Here is an 18938-nt window from a genome sequence, read left to right as displayed (position 1 = left end):
CAACTTTCCAAAGTCACAATAAACTTAATTAATAGCCTGAGCCTGTGGAACAGATCATCCAGTGCCCATGTGAATTAACAGGGAGTAATTTGTAGGGAATTATCAATGCATTGCAAAATGTGCTATATAAGTAAAGTTGAATTTAAAGTCTGATCCTAAATTCAATCCTACCTAGAATCGAGACACAATGACACGTTGGACGGCTAGATATTTACTCACTTGCTGCTTAGTTGCCCTCCCGGACCCCTCGTTGTTAATCTAATGAGTGAAAACATGAAAGCTGTCAACATCCAATGTAAAGTGAGCAAGCAAAACACAATAGTAGGCTGTTATATTTATTGATGATGGTGATGGCTGCAATGGAGCCAGTAGAATGTTGATGGCTGATGGCAATTGCTGACGTTGATGGCGGAGCCATAATTTGGCGAAGTTAGAGCTGTCTGTCATATCGCTCAGGCGAGGCTCCGTGATATTTGTATGCTAACGTTACTGTATTTTTTGGGAGTGTCATGTAATCGCCTGGATGGGTGGCTGGCCATAAACGAGTCTCTACGTTCAAGGGTGGAGTTTGAGCGCCCGTTTCCTTCTGCGTAACACAAGCTGGAGATTTTCTGAAGTCAAATATTTTTTTCATACCACACAGAAAAAAAGATATTTTGGGTATTATTTATTTTGCCCTTTGTCATTTTGTCTGTTCCCTAGTTGATGTATTGTCGGTGCCTTCCATATGATATAACGGACAGTGCACAGTGTTAAGAAATAAGTAGTCTGTCTGGTTGAAAGCTACAAGAACATATATAGTTAATATGGCATTGAGATTTAAAAATATATGAATACATTTAAATTAAAGATATAAAAGCATGCAGATGTGGTCAAGAGGTTCAGATGTTTTTCTGATAAAATGTCATCTAAGTGACTTTGACCATGGGATGATTGTTGGTGCCAGACAGGGTGGTTTGAGTATCTCAGAAACTGCTGATCTCGGGATTTTAGAGAACAGTCTCTAGAGTTTGCAGGGAATGGTGCGAAAAACAAAAAACATTCAGGAAGCAGAAATTCTGTAAGCAGAAATGCGTTGTTAATAAGAGAAGTATCAGGTTCCACTCCAAGAACAGAAAGCCTGGGCTGTAGTGGGCACAAGCACACTTTGGGCCTGTTAATGCCAATCAATCATCGCTTGAATGCCACAGCCTATTTGAGTATTGTTCCTGACCATGTGCATCACCTCATGGCCACAATGTACCCATCTTCTTATGCCTACTGCCAGCATGATAATGCGCCATGTCACAAAGCAAAAAATGTCTCAAACTTGTTTCCTGAACATGACAGTGAGTTCAAATTGTTCAGTGGCCATCCCGGTCACCGGATCTGAATCCAATAGAACACCTTTGGGATGTGGTAGAATGGGAGATTTGCAGCATCTCTGACAGTTCTGCAGAAATTGCATGAGGCAACCATGTCAACATGGAACAGAATCTCAAAGGAATCTTGAGGAATCCATGCCATGAAGAATTGACGCTGTTTTGAGATCAAAGGGAGGCCCTATCCAGTTCCGAATAAAATGCTCAGTGAGCGTATAGTACAATACATCTCTCTCTGTCCTTACTCACCTGTTTCATGTCGTGTTGAATATCTGTTGCCACTGAATGGACATTGCAAACCAACTTTAAACACTTCCATTTGACTTCGCTGCCAATACTGTCAGGAAGACACACAAAAAGCAAAAGCTAAAAGAAAAGAAAAATGTCTAAAGAAAAGAAGGGAGAAAAAAGAAAGTAAAAGAGGAAAATAATACTACTTAAACCAACAACTCACCATTCTGGAGTATCTAAAGAGAGATAAGAGTGAATTTAGTGACTTACAATGTAAGTAAACACAGAGAAAATACATTGAACTGCATCACAAAAACATATTTGATTAGTCTGTAAAGTAAAATGGACAGATTTGGACATTTAAATGTACAACTATTGGGATATTTATTTTTCAGGATATAAAATGTGCTATTTATTGTATTTAAGTTACATTCATTTAATTTTATTCTAGGCAATCATTATACAGCTGGACAGTTATTTAACAATTTAACCACAGCACAGCACAGCGGATGGTAGGTCAAAATCGAAATAAATATAAACTCACTTTGGTGTCCAGATGCAAGCAGCGAGGGCAGAAAGACCACAATGCATGTCAGCACCACCACAGCCATGGTGTTTAATGCATACGACTGAAAGACAACTGTTCTATGAAGGCTGATGCCTCAACTTACTGAGGTATGCAAATCAAAATTCCACCCACTGGCTTAACTCTAACAAAAGAGAACTACAGAGCCCTCCATGAAGTCACAAACTTTGTCTGACAGGTAAATGTTCATTTTCACCATCAACGTCTGTATGAGGGGGAATAAATTCATTCTTGCAATAGATTGTGCAGTGATAAAGTTGTTTAGGTATTGTCTCATGAGGACACTGTGAGCATCCCTCCCAGCTAACACAAAACATTCTCACAATGTTGCTGCCATGCATATAGGTTGGCCTGTAGCGTATTGGTTAAGGTAGAATAACTGAGTTAGCTGGAGCAAAAAAAACAGGCCCCCTCCTGAAGTAGAAAATGAAGTGAAAAAAAGAGCTGACCTGGATTTACTCAGTGGAGTTATCCAGGTGAAATACCCCCCTGACAGAGTTGGTGTGTCTGCATCCCCTGCCCCTGTACTCCTGAGAGCACACAACAGTGCACCCAGGTGCACCCCAGGTGCTCCCGGTACACTCCAGTTTTATTCTCCCGAGTGTGTGAGTGAATGGTGTGTGAGTGAATGGTGTGTGTGCCCTGTGATGGACTGGCGACCTGTCCAGGGTGTATTCCTGCCTTTCGCCCAATGTATGCTGGGATAGGCTCCAGCCCCCCTGCGACCCTGTTCAGGATAAGCGGGTTAAGATAATGGATGGATGGATGGATGGATTATTATTATTTATTATGTTATTCTTTTCACTTTGCTCTTGCCCTGCACCTTTGGAACTTTGCCTTTCTGAACATCTGGATTTTTGACCTTGGACAGTTTAATTATTATTCTTTAGCATCTCGATTTTAGAATTGTTTATACTGGATTGCTGGCTTTTTATATCGGACTGTAAATAAACAACAATTTCTGAATATCCCCTGGTCTGCACTTGGGTCTCCTGAATGGTACATTACGCCTGGATAACTGCACTGAGTAAAACCCAGAACCCTCATAAAACCTGAAATTGGATTTAAGTAAAAAGAGCTGTTCCGAGTTACCCAGGGAGCATGAGGTCCCTGTGGATAATCAAACGGCTCAATCAGGCACCTGTGGTTTCCATCAGCATATTAACTGTGTGGATCATCCGGGGGACACCAATGCAAAAAAGCAATTCTGGTGGTTCGTGCAGCAGTGGATATGCTTGCCTTGCTGAAAATACCAGTTTAAAACAGCCTAAACTGGACAAGCTGGTTTATGATGTGTTTTCAACACTTTTAGCTGGTCAACCAGCTGTTCACTGACTGACCAGCGTACAGTGGGAGTAATAATTGTTTGATCCCTTGCTGATTTTGTAGGTTTGCCCACTTACAAAGAATGGAACTGTGTTGAAGTTTAATCATAGGTACATTTTAACATTGAGAGACAGAATATCACAAAATAATCCACAAAGGTTGGAATTAGTCTGAGCACAAAGGTTGTGGATTGGTTCAGCAAACATAATAGTGGGGCACCAGCTCCCCTGCTGTGCTGTGAAACACGGTTTTGGTCCTGAGGACATTGGCTTGCACATAATGGCTTGGATCTGAATTGCTGAACTGGTTGTTGAATTGGTTGCTGATATTAAGACGAAAACAAAACCCACAATCCCTGTTGCGCTCCTGGACCTGGAGTGAGGACCACTGGGCTAACTTCTTACTTCTGTAGTAAACGGTGTGTGTGTGTGTGTGTGTGTGTGCGTGTGTTTCCAGACTTGTGCGGGAGTTTGTTGCCCAGAATAATTCCACCCAGATACGACATATCATCCAGATCCTGGCCTCTGAGTTTGCTCTGTCCCAGCACCCCCACAGCCGCAAGGGGGGGCTCATCGCCCTGGCTGCCTGCTCCATCGCCCTGGGGAAGGTAGGAAAGGGCACTTACAGCAGGGGTGCGCAACAAGGGCAACTTCTGGTCTTAATTATTTAATTGACTCAATCATATCTTATCTGACATGTGTATGAGTACCAGCTACAGCTGCAGACTGCAAGTGCATCATAATGGTTTTACTGTGCTCAAGTACAGGCTTAATTTATAGAACTGTCAGCAAATTAAAAACAAGGCAATTGGCTGGAACAAAAACCAGTATGCAGACCTGCCCTTGAGGACCGGACATGTGCACCCCTGACTTACGGTCACCACTGATGCCCATTGACAGCACTGACCAACACTACTGACACAAAGTACCATTAATCACCACAGTACTGACACACGCATAAACATTAGTCACCCACACTACTGACCTACACATGAGCAACTTTACGCACGAACTGATGCACAGTAATGTTGTTTACCTATGCTGCTGTCACAATGAAACATCACCCACACTACTGACGCAAAGTTACAATACTGACCTACACTACTCACGCAAACAGTTACAGTTCTCACCTACACTACTGACACGTAGAGTAACGTTACTCACCAACTGATGCACAGTAGCGTTGTTTACCTACACTGCTGCCACAAAGAAACATCCATGTCTCTGTCTGCATTACACATCGGACAGCCACCTGCGTTACTACGCCTGCGAGGCGCTGTACAACATCGTGAAGGTGGCTCGGGCCGCGGTGCTCCCCCACTTCAATGTCCTCTTCGATGGGCTGAGCAAGGTTCCCTCACGCAGTCTCCGCACACCGGGGAAGGGCAGAGAGGGGTCGAACGCAGCGGTTCCCCTCCCTGCTCCTGGAGATCTGCCATCCTGTGGGTTTTTATTTTCACCCTAATTTCACCCACTGGATTCTACTGATTGGCATCTCCAGGAGATCTGAGAATGAGGGGTGCTTTGTAAGGATTGGAGTGAAAACCTACAGGTTGTTAGATCTCCAGGAACAGGGTTGTGCAGCACTGCTCTAGCTGTTAAATGAGGTGTGCTTTGTTAGGGTTGGAGTAAAGACCTACATGATGGTAGATTGTCGGGTACAGGGATGGGAAACCACTGGTCACAGCACGATACCTCAGCAGCTCTGTTTAAAATATAAATATATTAAAATTTGTAAGTAATGTCAGAAAAGGAGACGCATTTTATTCATGTTCAGCTTTACCAGGGTTTCAGAATTACATGTTGTCATCAGGGAGAGGGCCCACAAATGACTGTCGTCCCTGCAGACTGCTGCTGTGTAGAGCGTGAGGTTGTGCACTGAGCTGGGTCACCGTACCTGTGACATAATGAAAGCAATGAACAGGGTGGAGTCCATGTTCTGGTAACGGCAAAGGCTTCTGCTGCACAGTGTGGTGACCAGACCTGGTTCTAATACACGTTTTAAACACTTCAGGTCATCTGTTGGCTGGCAATTTTAATACACAACTTAAAGGAAACCTTTGTATCAACCAAAATGTACAGATCACAAGAAATACATTTTGTTCTTGTAAACAAGGATTTATATTTGAAATGGTCAGCAATCTGCATGAAATATGGCTGGGGGGGTCTAATGGGTTACTGTATTTTGAATGATGGTTTGACCCATGTCTGGCAATGACACACTGTGATGTCATGCTCCGACAGCCGTGTCACTCAGCGCAGAGGGACGCGTGACAGGATGATTGGGGGGTGGCTGGTGGCGTTTAATCGTTGTCTTCAGCGCCTCGTTCCCTTGCCTTTTTCCAGCTGGCTGCAGACCCAGACCCCAATGTGAAGAGTGGGTCCGAACTGCTGGATCGACTTCTGAAGGTGAGAGACCGGGGAGATTGTCATTTCAGTTCAGTATAAAAATAGTAAAAATGTAAAGCATGTTAGCTTGAACCCAGAGGATGATGCGTAAAAGTGTACCACAAAACACTTATTTCCAAAGTAGTCCTTGATGGATAACAAGTAACGCATAACTAACTAACACAAGTAACTAACAGCAAAGCACATTGAGAAAGCACATTAAAAGGCAGGATTGCGGGCAGGCAGATAACAGGCTGTTTGGGAACTCGATCCAATCAGTTTGCGTCAATTGTCACATGAAAGGATAGATAGCTCTGCTTAAGGGGGCTTTTTGAATCAACCAGAAAATTGGTGCGTGGGATCTTGATGCAATCAGGTCTTGTCAGTGGTTGTGTGAAAGTGTAGATAACCAGGCTAAGGGGCTTTTTTAATCTACTGACCAATCGGGGTGGGAACTCGGGTCCAATCGGGTCATGTCAACCGTTGCTTTTTCTTCAGCCAAAGTAGAGATGACTGGGTACTCGGAGTGAACCTGTGATCTTGTCCCTGTGTTTACACATCATAGAGTATTGACCTAGAATGTAATGTTGAAACGCTCCAGTGTTTGCACAAAGATAAAAACAAAAGACAGGTTTAGGCAGAGGGTACAGGCCTTTTCCCTTTGCTGATGTCATCAATACTGCCTCAGCTCTGTCATCGTAACTGTTTTGGGAATTATGTAATCCCATGGTGTTGTGATTTGCCATTATTAACAATGAATTTGGTTAAGCATATTGTGAGCATTTGTTCTGGGGGACCCCTGTCCAATTGATCAAGATCAATACTGTATCAAAAACTAGCATACACAGAACCCAGGACTGGCCTGCCACTGGCCTAAGTAACTAAAGAATCAAGTCACTTTCATGCTTTAGTGAGAGTTGAGGAGAGATAACAAAGAATAAAAACTGAGTAGTCCTCTTTGTTAGTCTGTTTTCTGCTTTCAAAAGTTTTTTTATGCAATAAAAGGAAATTAATGGAAATGTCTGTGCATGGTCATGGTCGGGAACCTTCATAAACTCGAGGATATGCACAATAATTGCACTGTCACGATGAACCACTGATGATACGCCACATCATGAACACTATGTACGCCAGGCCAGGACGGCAGGGCAGGACCGCAAACCTTGCTATTCATTGGGCTGGCGTTGTACATATGGCATATGCTGATGGTTGTGTGATCTTATTATAGTACATGTGAGACCGAGTGACAAAATTTTATGCAAATCTTCAGCTCATAAAGATAGGAGTAGATGCCCTGCAGGACGAACACACAACAGCTTTAAAGGAGACGAAGAACCCCCCCCCCCCCCCAAGAGAAAAGGCAAATTATTCCCCCCCCCCCCCCCCCCCTGTCCCGTGCTTTATCACATTAGTTTTATACATGCAAGGCTTTGTCTTGCCTGCTATTCTATATGACGTAACCAAATCTGCACCCTTCTGTGACACTTCCATGGTTTCCGAGACCCAAGAAACACCAACAAAAACCTTTAAATATCTTCAGGCTGGGGTGCTCTCTGTCGGGAAACACTAACAGTTTCCTCTTCATGTACCCTGAAGATGTTGATGATGCCATCTCTCTCTCTCTCCCTCCTCCACAGGACATTGTGACAGAGCGCAACAAGTTTGACCTGGTGGCCTTTGTCCCCTTGCTGCGTGAGAGGATCTACTCCAATAACCAGTACGTTCGCCAGTTCATCATATCCTGGGTGAGCGGAAGACCCCTACATTTTAAGACTGCCAGTGCCTGCGGGTTTAACTCCAGTTCTGGAGGGCCCCAGTGCCTGCGGGTTTAACTCCAGTTCTGGAGGGCCCCAGTGCCTGCAGGTTTAACTCCAGTTCTGGAGGGCCCCAGTGCCTGCAGGTTTAACTCCAGTTCTGGAGGGCCCCAGTGCCTGCAGGTTTAACTCCAGTTCTGGAGGGACCCAGTGCCTGCAGGTTTAACTCCAGTTCTGGAGGGCCCCAGTGCCTGCAGGTTTAACTCCAGTTCTGGAGGGACCCAGTGCCTGCAGGTTTAACTCCAGTTCTGGAGGGCCCCAGTGCCTGCAGGTTTAACTCCAGTTCTGGAGGGCCCCAGTGCCTGCAGGTTTAACTCCAGTTCTGGAGGGCCGCAGTGCCTGCGGGTTTAACTCCAGTTCTGGAGGGCCCCAGTGCCTGCAGGTTTAACTCCAGTTCTGGAGGGCCACAGTGCCTGCAGGTTTAACTCCAGTTCTGGAGGGACCCAGTGCCTGCAGGTTTAACTCCAGTTACGGAGGGCCGCAGTGCCTGCAGGTTTAACTCCAGCAGGCTGCCCCTCTGGGAATTCAGTTTGACATCCCCGGTTTATAGCATTCACTCTGTACAAAGAAGTAAATGCTATAATACATAAGATGGTGGTTTGCGGTGATTGATATCGTACCAGTCTTCTTAAAGATGGCTGCCTTAATTGATTCAAATGACACATTCAGCCCTATGCATTTAACTGCATTAAAGCTCAGAATATGAGCAACAGTCATTATTTTGACAACACACGTGACACATTTCCCTTTATATACTGTACGCTATGTGCAACCATGCAGCCCTAATTCGGCAAATAATTGAACTAATTATATACTGAAGATATGAGGCTGGAATAAAAAACAGCATACACACAGCCCGTGCACGCAGTTTGAGACCACTGCCTTAGAGGATGGAGCTACCATGTGCTGTCAATCGTGTAACTACCGGAATCTTTTAAGTCTTTACCGTCTGCAATATTTGTCAAAATCCGTAGGGTTGCTCATACAATATAATCACTTCCACGCATTTTTTTGCTGGTTGGATTTAAGAACGGCGGTACTGTCAAGTTGCAAGATGTTTACAGTGATGAGAAAAATAATATACAGTCTCTTTCTCTTTCGTTCTATGGTTTTTGGATATTAGGACATGAGGAACATGAGGAATTTCTGACTGGTGGTCGGTTCGCTCTTTCAGATCCTGGTGCTGGAGTCGGTCCCTGATATCAACCTCCTGGACTACCTGCCAGAAATCCTGGACGGACTCTTTCAGATTTTGGGGGACAGCAGCAAGGAGATCCGCAGAACGTAAGGCTCTCCGTGTCTCTTGCTTTTTCATCGTGTGACTTCAGTGGAGGAAAGAAAACAATGCTTTTTTTTTACCAGCCAAATTCGACTTTATTAAATAATCGAATACTGTTAGTTTGCGCCAACCACGCAAGATGGTCTGCATACAGGCACATTACATTCGTAGCCACGTGTGTATTTTTTTTATTGATTGCTTCAAGAACAGTAACCAAACAATGTGTGTTTTATATATACGGTAGGTCAGGCGCTTAATAAACATGTGGCTAATATCCAAGACTGAAAAATAAAATAAATAATAATAAATGAGAAGTCACTGACGAATTCATTGTAAACCCCCCCCCCCCCCCCCCCCACAAAAAAAGACGCATGTCAATGCGCAAATGCGGGATGCACACGGCGCGGTTGTACGATTCCAAAGACGTTTTCTTCATTTTGGCAGTACATTGTATCTTTCATAGCAACTTAACTTAAAGAAGCTATACTTCATAACCGCTATCTATCGTTGCAATTTAACAATTGCTTCAGACACGTTGTAGGCTACTAAGATCAAGCAGCCGAATTCCTTGGAAATCGTTTAAATGAGTGTAGCTAGCCTTTTTATTGCGCAGGTTATAATTCTCAGACATTTTCTATTTGGGGTCGTATATGATTTTCAGAATTTGTGGTATTTTGCGTCTAATAACATAACGGTGTATGAAATATTGTCTGGCACCGTAGTTTCTTGGAATGTAAGGAAAATGATATCGACGTTGTTCGTTTACATGTAACGTTATATCATAGCCTACATGTCATTTGTAACGGTTGGAAATATGAGCAGGCCTTAAAATACAGAATTACTTTAGGGAATTATTAAAACGACGCGCACAGTAAGGTTAGGCCAAATGTGGATGAACAACGTAATTGCTTTTCTAGTTGTGGTCATATTTGCTTTTCAGAATTTGTGTTAGCCTATTTTGTTTGTAATGTAGCGGTTTAAAAAATGTTGACTGAAACCGTAGTTTGTTGCCATGTAGGAAAAATTCTATCGACGTCCATCGCTACATTTATAGCTTATGTAATTTGTAACGGTTGGAAATATGAGCAGGCCTTAAAATGGTGCGCGTGTTAGCCAAATGGTAGGCTACCGTTTAAATTCCAAATCCACACGATTAAAGTGTTAACAGCAGAACACAGTGCTGAAGGTGTGACAGTCGGTTTAGCGGGTAGGAGATTTTATTTCTTAATCGACTGAGTGAGATTTTTATACGTCCGTAAAGTAATACGGAATTACTATAGTGAATAAATTGTCGTGCACAGTAGACTAAATGTGTGTTAAATACGTAATTGCCTTTCTAGTTGTGGCCATTTTTGCTTTTTAGAATGTGTGGTGTTTTGCCTTGAATAACAACGCTTAAAAAAATGTTAACTCTGCAACATTAGCCTCGTTTCTTGCCATGTGGGGAAAATAGTGACATTGATCGTTACATTTATAGGAGCAGGACTTAAAATCTGCGAGTTAGCTGAATGGTAGGCTACCACTTAAATTCCAAATACAGAAAAAATTACACAAAAAAACATGTTTAGTTGGCTCATATGCTACGGAGTTGAATGACCATTTAAGTTGAGTAGAAGGCACGAAGCAAAAGTGGAAATTTCATAACAATAGGCCTAAAAGTTACTAGCGAACTACGTAGTTTTGAAAATACGAATTCAAGACAAATTGCCATGGAGGAATAATGTTACAAAGAGACGCGAAGGAGTGAAAAAACATTTATACGCCGTTTTTATACGCTGGTAAAGTAATACATAATTACTTCATGGAATAATGAAAACAACGTGCACAGTAGGCTAAATGTGGGTTAACTAGCTACGTAATTGCTTTGGTTTCAAAAACTTTTCTGCTCTCGATTAATATTGCCTTGTACGATTGAGCCAGCCAATGGCATAGTTTGTGCGTAGTGAAGTGCAGAAAAAGTTTTTGAATCTAAAACAATCACTTATTTTCACCCAAGTCTGCTTGGATAGCACATAGCTTGTGAGTAGCGCTTGTGGAATTGCTTCCGTGATTGTAACTGTAAGATTTCTTGCCATTTTGCCGGACTGCAAGACGAAATTGGCAATTCCACAGTAATGTCAACTGAGCATGAAAAAATAAACAAAATTCACAGGAACTGTGGAATGTAGTACGTTCATCCTGGGCTGAAATGCCTGTTTCTAGATGCCAGAAGTTGGTTGACTCGATGGTTGACCTGAAGTAATTATGTATTACTTTACACACACACACACTCACTCTCACACACACACACTCACACTCACTCACTCACTCTCACACACACTCACTCACTCATTCACACACACACTCAATTTCCTGTGGTCCAGTGAGGGCTTGCACCCAGGGTTTTAAACATTTGAAGTGTAGGTTCTATGGAATTTTCAAATCTAGAACTCCACTGCTTTCAGCATTAGAATGTTCAATTAAGAACATGAGTGATAAGAACATTCTGATCACATGTTTGTGACGTCACACCTTTAAAAGGTTGAGCTTGTGACCCTCTCTCTTTCTCTCTCTCTCTCTCTCTCGCTCTCTCTCTCAGGTGACCTGTTCGGTGGTTCGCAGACGGACCCTGAGTCAGACCTGCTGCCCACACGCCTGCCCACAGAACGCCACAGCACCGTTCCCCTCCGTCACAGCCGGCACCCCCCCGGACACCACCCCTCCTACCCCAGCCAGTGAGGGGCGCTGTGGGCCCTCTTCCTTACCACCTCGTATCTCACCCACTCCTCTCCACTGGAGCGTAGGACTTCATTTCACCTTCCTGCCCCTACCCACCCTACCACAACCCCACCCCACTCTACCCCAAAAGCACCACCCCCCCTTGGGCCAGTGAGGGGGTGGAAGGGTGCCAGGCAGTGGGGGGCAGTGTCTGAGGGAATGCCCCCCCCGCCATTCTCAAAAGACGGGAGGAGCCAGGCCATGCAGCCGCCTCATCTCCCAGCAAGACTACAACTCCCATCAAGCCCCAGGGAGGAGCATACAGGAAGTCCTGAAGATGGAGAGGTCTGGGGCTGGAGGCTGACCCGGTGTAGTCGCATTGGCCACGTAGCCAGACGCTTTTGTTTATTCGTGACCCTTATCTGTGTGAATCTCTCTTGTGCATGCCCCGTCAGAGAGGAACGTCATGGCAAACGTGTGTGTGTGTGTGTTTGTGTGGGGAAAGGAGGAAGGTTTCCTAGCGATGCCTCCTGTGGTTTGATTACCCCCGGACTGGTTTTGCTTTGGTCGTCATGGTCCCTTTAGGGTTGCCAGGCCGACCCGGACAGACTTCTCCACCTCCTCGTGTGAGCCGAGTCCCGTCGAGGGTCCGGAGACAGAGTCGCACCCCGCTGCAAGTCTTCAGCACACAAGAAAAACCTGACGCTGCACAAACCAACAGCCCACATGGTTCTGCAGCATGATTACAGTGTGGCTTGTAGCTCGCTTCCCTTCGACACACACAAAAGTCTGGAAGCTAAGAGGGTTCTGTCTCCATTGAAAATAAATGCACAATTACCCATAATCGCACCGGCAAGTCTCAGTGCTTGAGGAAGACAGAGCTTCAGTAGCCTTTCCCAGAAAAGAAGACGAAAGTCTGTCGTTTTCTTTCTCTTCCATCCCTCTCTCATTTTTTGTAGCTGACGGAGCAACTCGGACGAATCTCTGTCCTCACCTCAATTCTGAATTCTGCTCGGGGCAATCAGAACGAATGGCACTGAGTTTGTACAGCGTTTGCAGAGAGGAGAGCAGCCATTGGTCGGACCACAGACATGACTTTCCAGAGATGTTTACCGCTTGTTTTTCATTCATCCAATCAGAGGTCTTCTTCATTTAGTAATGGCAAAGTTCACTGGTGGGAGAGGTGGGTGTGGTTTCTTGAGTCTGCCTCTTTTTTTTGGGAATGTTGAATCCTCTTCCCCGCTGTTTGTGAAAGATCTGGGAAAGAAACCAGACCAGGACCGGAAGAGACAGATGAGAGCAAGTGAAACTTCAGATGTCTTCATTTATCCTTTACAAAAGAACCCACATCTGAATAAAACATCATGTATCTTAGGAGTTTATGTTCCTAAATGTTCATACGTTTCCTTTCCTGAAACAAATGTGATGGTGGTGATGATGATGAAGATGATAATGATTATTATAACTGTTATTTGTGGGTGTTTGTTTCTTACTTTGCTCCATGATGTTTTTGTTCTGACAGTAATCTCGGTTACAGACCCGCATGGTCTTGAAGTAACTTTTGCACTTAGAGTGATGACTTTAAACAATCTGTTTTAGACAACTCAGGAGAAAATAGTTCTTCTATCTGAGAGGTTGTTTTCTGAGTGTGAGCGATAGGCACGGAGCGAGCTGTGGTCGGCGGAATTCCCCAAGGTCGCGAGGTAGGGCAATGAAACCTTCCCCTTCATTTCTGTCCCGCCTGTCGACCACGACCTCTAGGACGACCTTCACACCAAATTATTTCTTTGGGCTAGGGAAGGTGTTCCACTCTGGCAGAGAGTGATCTTACCCGCCCAGGACCGCAACCGCTGGTCATGAACATCATGTCCCATAATGCACTGCCCACATCTTTTCCACTCGTTAACTCTAGCTTGCCGTCACCGGACTGGAATTCATTTTCTGAATCGAAAGTTTATATATTGTGCTTTAGGGTGATAGGTTGATTGGGTGATAGGTTGTGGGAGGGTATTACTGACTGGCTAGTGAGGGATATTACTGAATGACTATTGTGATGGTATCATTGTGACTATTGGGAGGATATTACTGAACACCCTCCCAATGGGGGGTATTACTGAATGACTAGTGGGGGGTATCACTGAATGACTATTTGGAGGGTATTACTGAATGACTATTGGAAGGGTGTTACTGAATGACTATTGGAAGTAGTCTGGATGAGGTGCGGAATATAAGCTCTTTAAACGAAAGCTAGACGAACGACGGTTTTGCCGATAAAGTCGACATTCCCGAACTACTTGCACCCTGCAGTAGACTGAATGACTGGTAAGGGTATTACTGAATGACTATTGAGAAGTTATTACTGAATGACTATTGGAAGGGTGTTACTGAATTACTGGTAGGGATATTTCTGAATGACTATTGAGAGGTTATTACTGAATTACTAGTGGGGGGGTATCACTGAATGAGTGGTGGGAGGGTATTACTGAATTACCGGTAGGGGTATTATTAAATGACTATTGAGAGGGTGTTACTGAATGACTACTGGGAGGGTATTACTGAATGACATTACATTAATGGAATTTTGGCAGACGTTCTTATCCAGAGCGACGTACAACAAAGTGCATACCCATAACCAGGGATAAGTTCGCTGAAAGACCCTGGAGGGAAGTACAATTTCAACTGCTACCTGTACAACAAAGATAAGGACGAGGGCCATTTTTTTTTTTTTTTTTTTTTTGAACAAATTATCAAACAAACAACAGAGCAAAAGTGACCAAAGTTAACTATCCAAACACTGCTTACCTAGCCAACTAAAAATACCGATACACAAAGCAAGTCATAGAGACAACAATTAAGGTTCACAGGGAGATAGGGAGGGATGGGGAGAGGTGCTGCTTGAAGAGGTGCGTCTTCAGTTTGCGCTTGAAGGTGGGGAGAGATTCTACAGTTCTGACCTCAACGGGGAGTTTGTTCCACCACTGTGGAGTCAGAACAGACAGTAGTCGTGAGCGTGAGGTGGAGGTTCGGAGAGGGGGAGGTGCCAAGCGGCCTGTGGAGGCTGAACGAAGAGGTCTGGCAGGGGTGTAGGGTCTGATGATTTTTTGTAGATAAGCTGGGGCAGACCCCTTAACTGCTTGGAAGGCTAGCACCAATGTTTTGAATTTGATGCGAGCCATGACAGGCAGCCAGTGGAGGGAAGTAAGCAGGGGGGTGACGTGTGAGTATTTGGGAAGGTTGAAGACCAGACGAGCTGCTGCATTCTGGATAAGTTGGAGGGGTCTGATGGCGGACTCTGGGAGGCCAGCCAAGAGGGAATTTCAGTAGTCCAGGCGGGACAGAACCATCGCTTGGACCAGGAGCTGGGTCGAGTAGGGGGTGAGAAAGGGGCGGATTCTCCGTATGTTGTATAGGAAGAACCTGCAAGACCGGGTCACCGCCGCAATGTTCTCGGAAAGGGACAGTCTGCTGTCCATCACCACGCCGAGGTTCCTTGCACTGGGTGACGGCGTGAGTGTGGTATCCCCAAGGGAAATGGAGAGATCCAGATGAGGAGAGGTATTAGCAGGGATGAATATCATTTCAGTCCTGCCTGGGTTGAGCTTTAGATGGTGGTTGTCCATCCAGCTCTGGATGTCCCTCAGGCAAGCAGAGATACGGGCTGAAACCTGCGTATCAGACGGCGGGAATGAGACGAAGAGTTGGGTATCGTCCGCGTAGCAGTGGTAGGATAGCCCATGTGCAGTGATCACAGGGCCAAGGGAGCGAGTGTAAAGAGAAAAAAGAAGCGGGCCTTGGACTGAGCCCTGGGGAACTCCTGTGGCGAGGGGCTGAGGTGTCGATACCGAACCAGTCCAGGCAACCTGGAAGGAGCGACCAGAGAGGTAGGACTCAATCCAGTCCAGGGCTGTGCCACAGATGCCCGTTGCTGACAGGGCAGACAGGAGGATGGAGTGATCCACAGTGTCGAAGGCAGCTGAGAGATCTAAAAGAATGAGGACAGAGGAGAGGGAGGCTGCTTGTGCGGCATGGAGTGACTCACTGACGGAGAGGAGCGCAGTCTCTGTCGAGTGGCCTGATCTGAAGCCAGACTGATGGGGGTCTAGCAGGTTGTTGTTAGAAAAGAAAGAAGAAAGTTGAGTAGAAGCGGCTCGTTCTATAGTTTTAGAAAGGAAAGGAAGAAGAGATACCGGGCGGTAGTTCTGGATGATGGAGGGATCCAGAGTATGCTTTTTTAGCAGCGGAGTGATGTGGGCCCTCTTGGAGGATGCCGGAAAACAGCCGGAAGACAGGGAGGAGTTGACAAGGGAGGTGACAAATGGGAGAATGTCAGGTGTGATAGTTTGAAGAAGAGAAGAGGGGATAGGGTCAAGGGCACAGGTTGTAGGGCGGTGGGAGAGCAGGAGTTGAGAAACATCAGAGTCTGTAAGGGGGGAGAACGTGGAAAAGGAAGGGATGGGGCTAGAGGGGGGGAAGGGCACAGTGAGAGGGGCGGTGGTTGTAAAGGATCTGCGGATGACTCTGACCTTCTCATCGAAGAAATCAGCAAAGTCATCAGCAGCGAAGGAGGACTGAGGAGGAGGAGGCGGTGCGTTGAGGAGAGAGGAGAAAATAGAGAAAAGTTTCCGGGAGTTAGAAGCGGAGTTCTGAATTTGTGTTTGATAGTATTTTGCTTTGGCGGCAGTGACAGCGGAAGAGAATGCCGCCAGGAGAGACTGGTAAGTCGTGAGGTCTGAAGTCTCTGGATTTCCCGCACTTCCTCTCCGCTGCGTGGAGGCTGGCCCTGGAGGTACGGAGGGTGTCAGATATCCAAGGGGACGGGGGGGATGTGCGAGGCGGCTTTGACACAGGGGGACAGAGGGAGTCAAAGGCGGAGGAGAGAGATGAAAGGAGGGTGGCAGATGCAGAGTCAGCGGGGAGTTTGGAGAAGGATTTGAGAGGGGGGAGTGAGGCGGTGACAGTGGTGGCAAAGGAAGAGGGTGAGAGGGAGCAGCGGGCTGAGGAAGGGTAGGTGGGAGGAGGATGGGGAGGAAGAGGGAGGGAGAATGAGATGAAGTGGTGATCAGATATATGCAGAGGGGTAACCGTGAAATCAGAGCAAGAGCAGTTCCTCACAAACACAAGGTCTAGGACATTGCCTGCCTTGTGGGTTGGAGGAGAGTGTTGCAGGGAGAGGCCGAAGGAGTGGAGTAGGTTTCATGGGGGGAGCTTACCATCCAAGTTAATCTTTGATGGTTTGGACAAAGGACATTTTCAGCATCTGCTGTCTTTGTGTATCTACAACCTGTTTTTTAGTGTCACCGTTTTTAGCATCTCTGCACTATATCGCCATTTGAGCACTCGTTCCGTAGATGAGTCTGTTACACAACACATCGTAATAATATAAGAATACAATTATCACATTAAAATGTTGCTGCAGCATCGAGAGGTTTGTTTGGCACTGAACAGGTCTGTCCAAACCAGTGCTCTTGTCATACAGATGGGGTTATGTGCACTCTATATCCCGTTACATTATTGTCACATGCATGATTTGAAAAAGGGGTTCGTTTCTCTCAATTTTAAAGCAGGGGAATCAATTTTGTGAAATAGAACAAACGCTCAACATTAGTGAATTAAGTCTAGTGCTTTATTAAGTGTTAGAACTGCTTGAAATGTACATTTTGATTTCAGTAGGCTTACTTGATCACCAAAGGCATACAGTGATAGACTCCACATGCAACTGTTATCTTAAGAATACCATATGCAAGATATTAGTATGACCTCTGACCTACAGGATCTGTCTTGGTAATTTCTAAGCAGTTTTACAAATGAGAACAATGAAAGCACCGCTCAAAAAATCTGAAATGTTAAATGGTTTGAGAATCCCATATGAGAGCATAAAAATAATTGAAAAAATAAAGTCCATTCTCACAGTTTATTTGTTTAACTGTTCATGGTATTTCCCCTCAACGAATCACATTCATTTTCAAGGTGCCAGTGCTACTGCTATTTATGGAATCAGCCCCCTCCACCACTTATACTACCCATGACATAAAAGGAACCTGTGCCTCTCAGCTTTTATGGGCTGAGAGGCACCGTATAGCATGAGAACTGAACCCAGTAGAGGCAGAAACAACTGGCCAATAGCACTGACGATCTGACTATAGTTCTGCTCTGAGCATGTTGGCATGGAGACCACCTTGCATGAATTCTGTTCTGAAACGCCATGTGTGTCCTGTAATGTTTGTGGTACAACATTTTGCAGTTTTACAATTTCAAGAAAAAAAAAAGACAGAAAATGATTTAACAATAAAAACAATGAATTTTATATCAGTGGTCTGGTTTCATCTCATTGTGTGAACCTAGGCAGCATCTGGAATTACCATTCATTCAGCAACAAACACTCAAACCACAACACTGTTTATCCCACCCCTTCTCTGTGTAACGCACCGATGTTGAAATGCCATTGGCTTTGCCAATTAGAACCAATTTGTTGCCACTCAGCTTGAATTATTGTACAGTTATACAATGTTTTGGGACAGAGTGTTGGCCCATCAACTGCATATTTTGAAATCCAAATTTAAGGACTATAACCACAGGCAGAGGGTGAGTCAACATGTCATTGAGACTTTTCAATGATAGGAAGGGATGTACAATGGTCTTGTAACAATGTTTTAACACAAAAATCTTACCTATTGTACCTTTAAGGGGAAAACCGTTCAATATTCTGTTTTGTATTCAACGGAAAATCTGAAACAAAATAACTTCACTGGAGAAAAAGGAAACAAAAAGAACACAAATCATCTTAATTATAACATATACAAAAGACCAAAATTCCAGTTACATATGATTGATCCCTTTTATGCAAAGTGAATACAATAGACATTGAAATGTACATTGACATAGATATTTGGAAACTGGGCTGCCTACAAAGGTTTGTTAGTGAACATATTATATTGAAGCTAACTGATATTTAGTACACAAAATTATTAACCCTTAAATCATGGTCATAAAATATGAACTGGATCTCAACCTCTTCTAAATCACACAACAAACACTTCCTTCAACAGACAGGCACAGATTAATCTTAGTATTGGACTAAAATTTAATTTAATTTAAATTTCTGCCAATGTATTTCTATCGTTCTGAAACAATATTGTTTTAAGCTTATTACCGCTGCAGGAAAATGAGTCGGTTTGACAGACACAGATTGTCCTGGACTGAAGTATATTTTGTATTGAGACTCTCCAATCAAAATTGAATTCAGCTGACGACTATGCC

Source organism: Conger conger, chromosome 6 (assembly GCF_963514075.1).
Source record: "Conger conger chromosome 6, fConCon1.1, whole genome shotgun sequence".
Taxonomy (NCBI): Eukaryota; Metazoa; Chordata; class Actinopteri; order Anguilliformes; family Congridae; genus Conger; species Conger conger.
The sequence above is the reverse complement of the archived record's forward strand: the minus strand, read 5'-3'. Positions refer to the sequence as shown.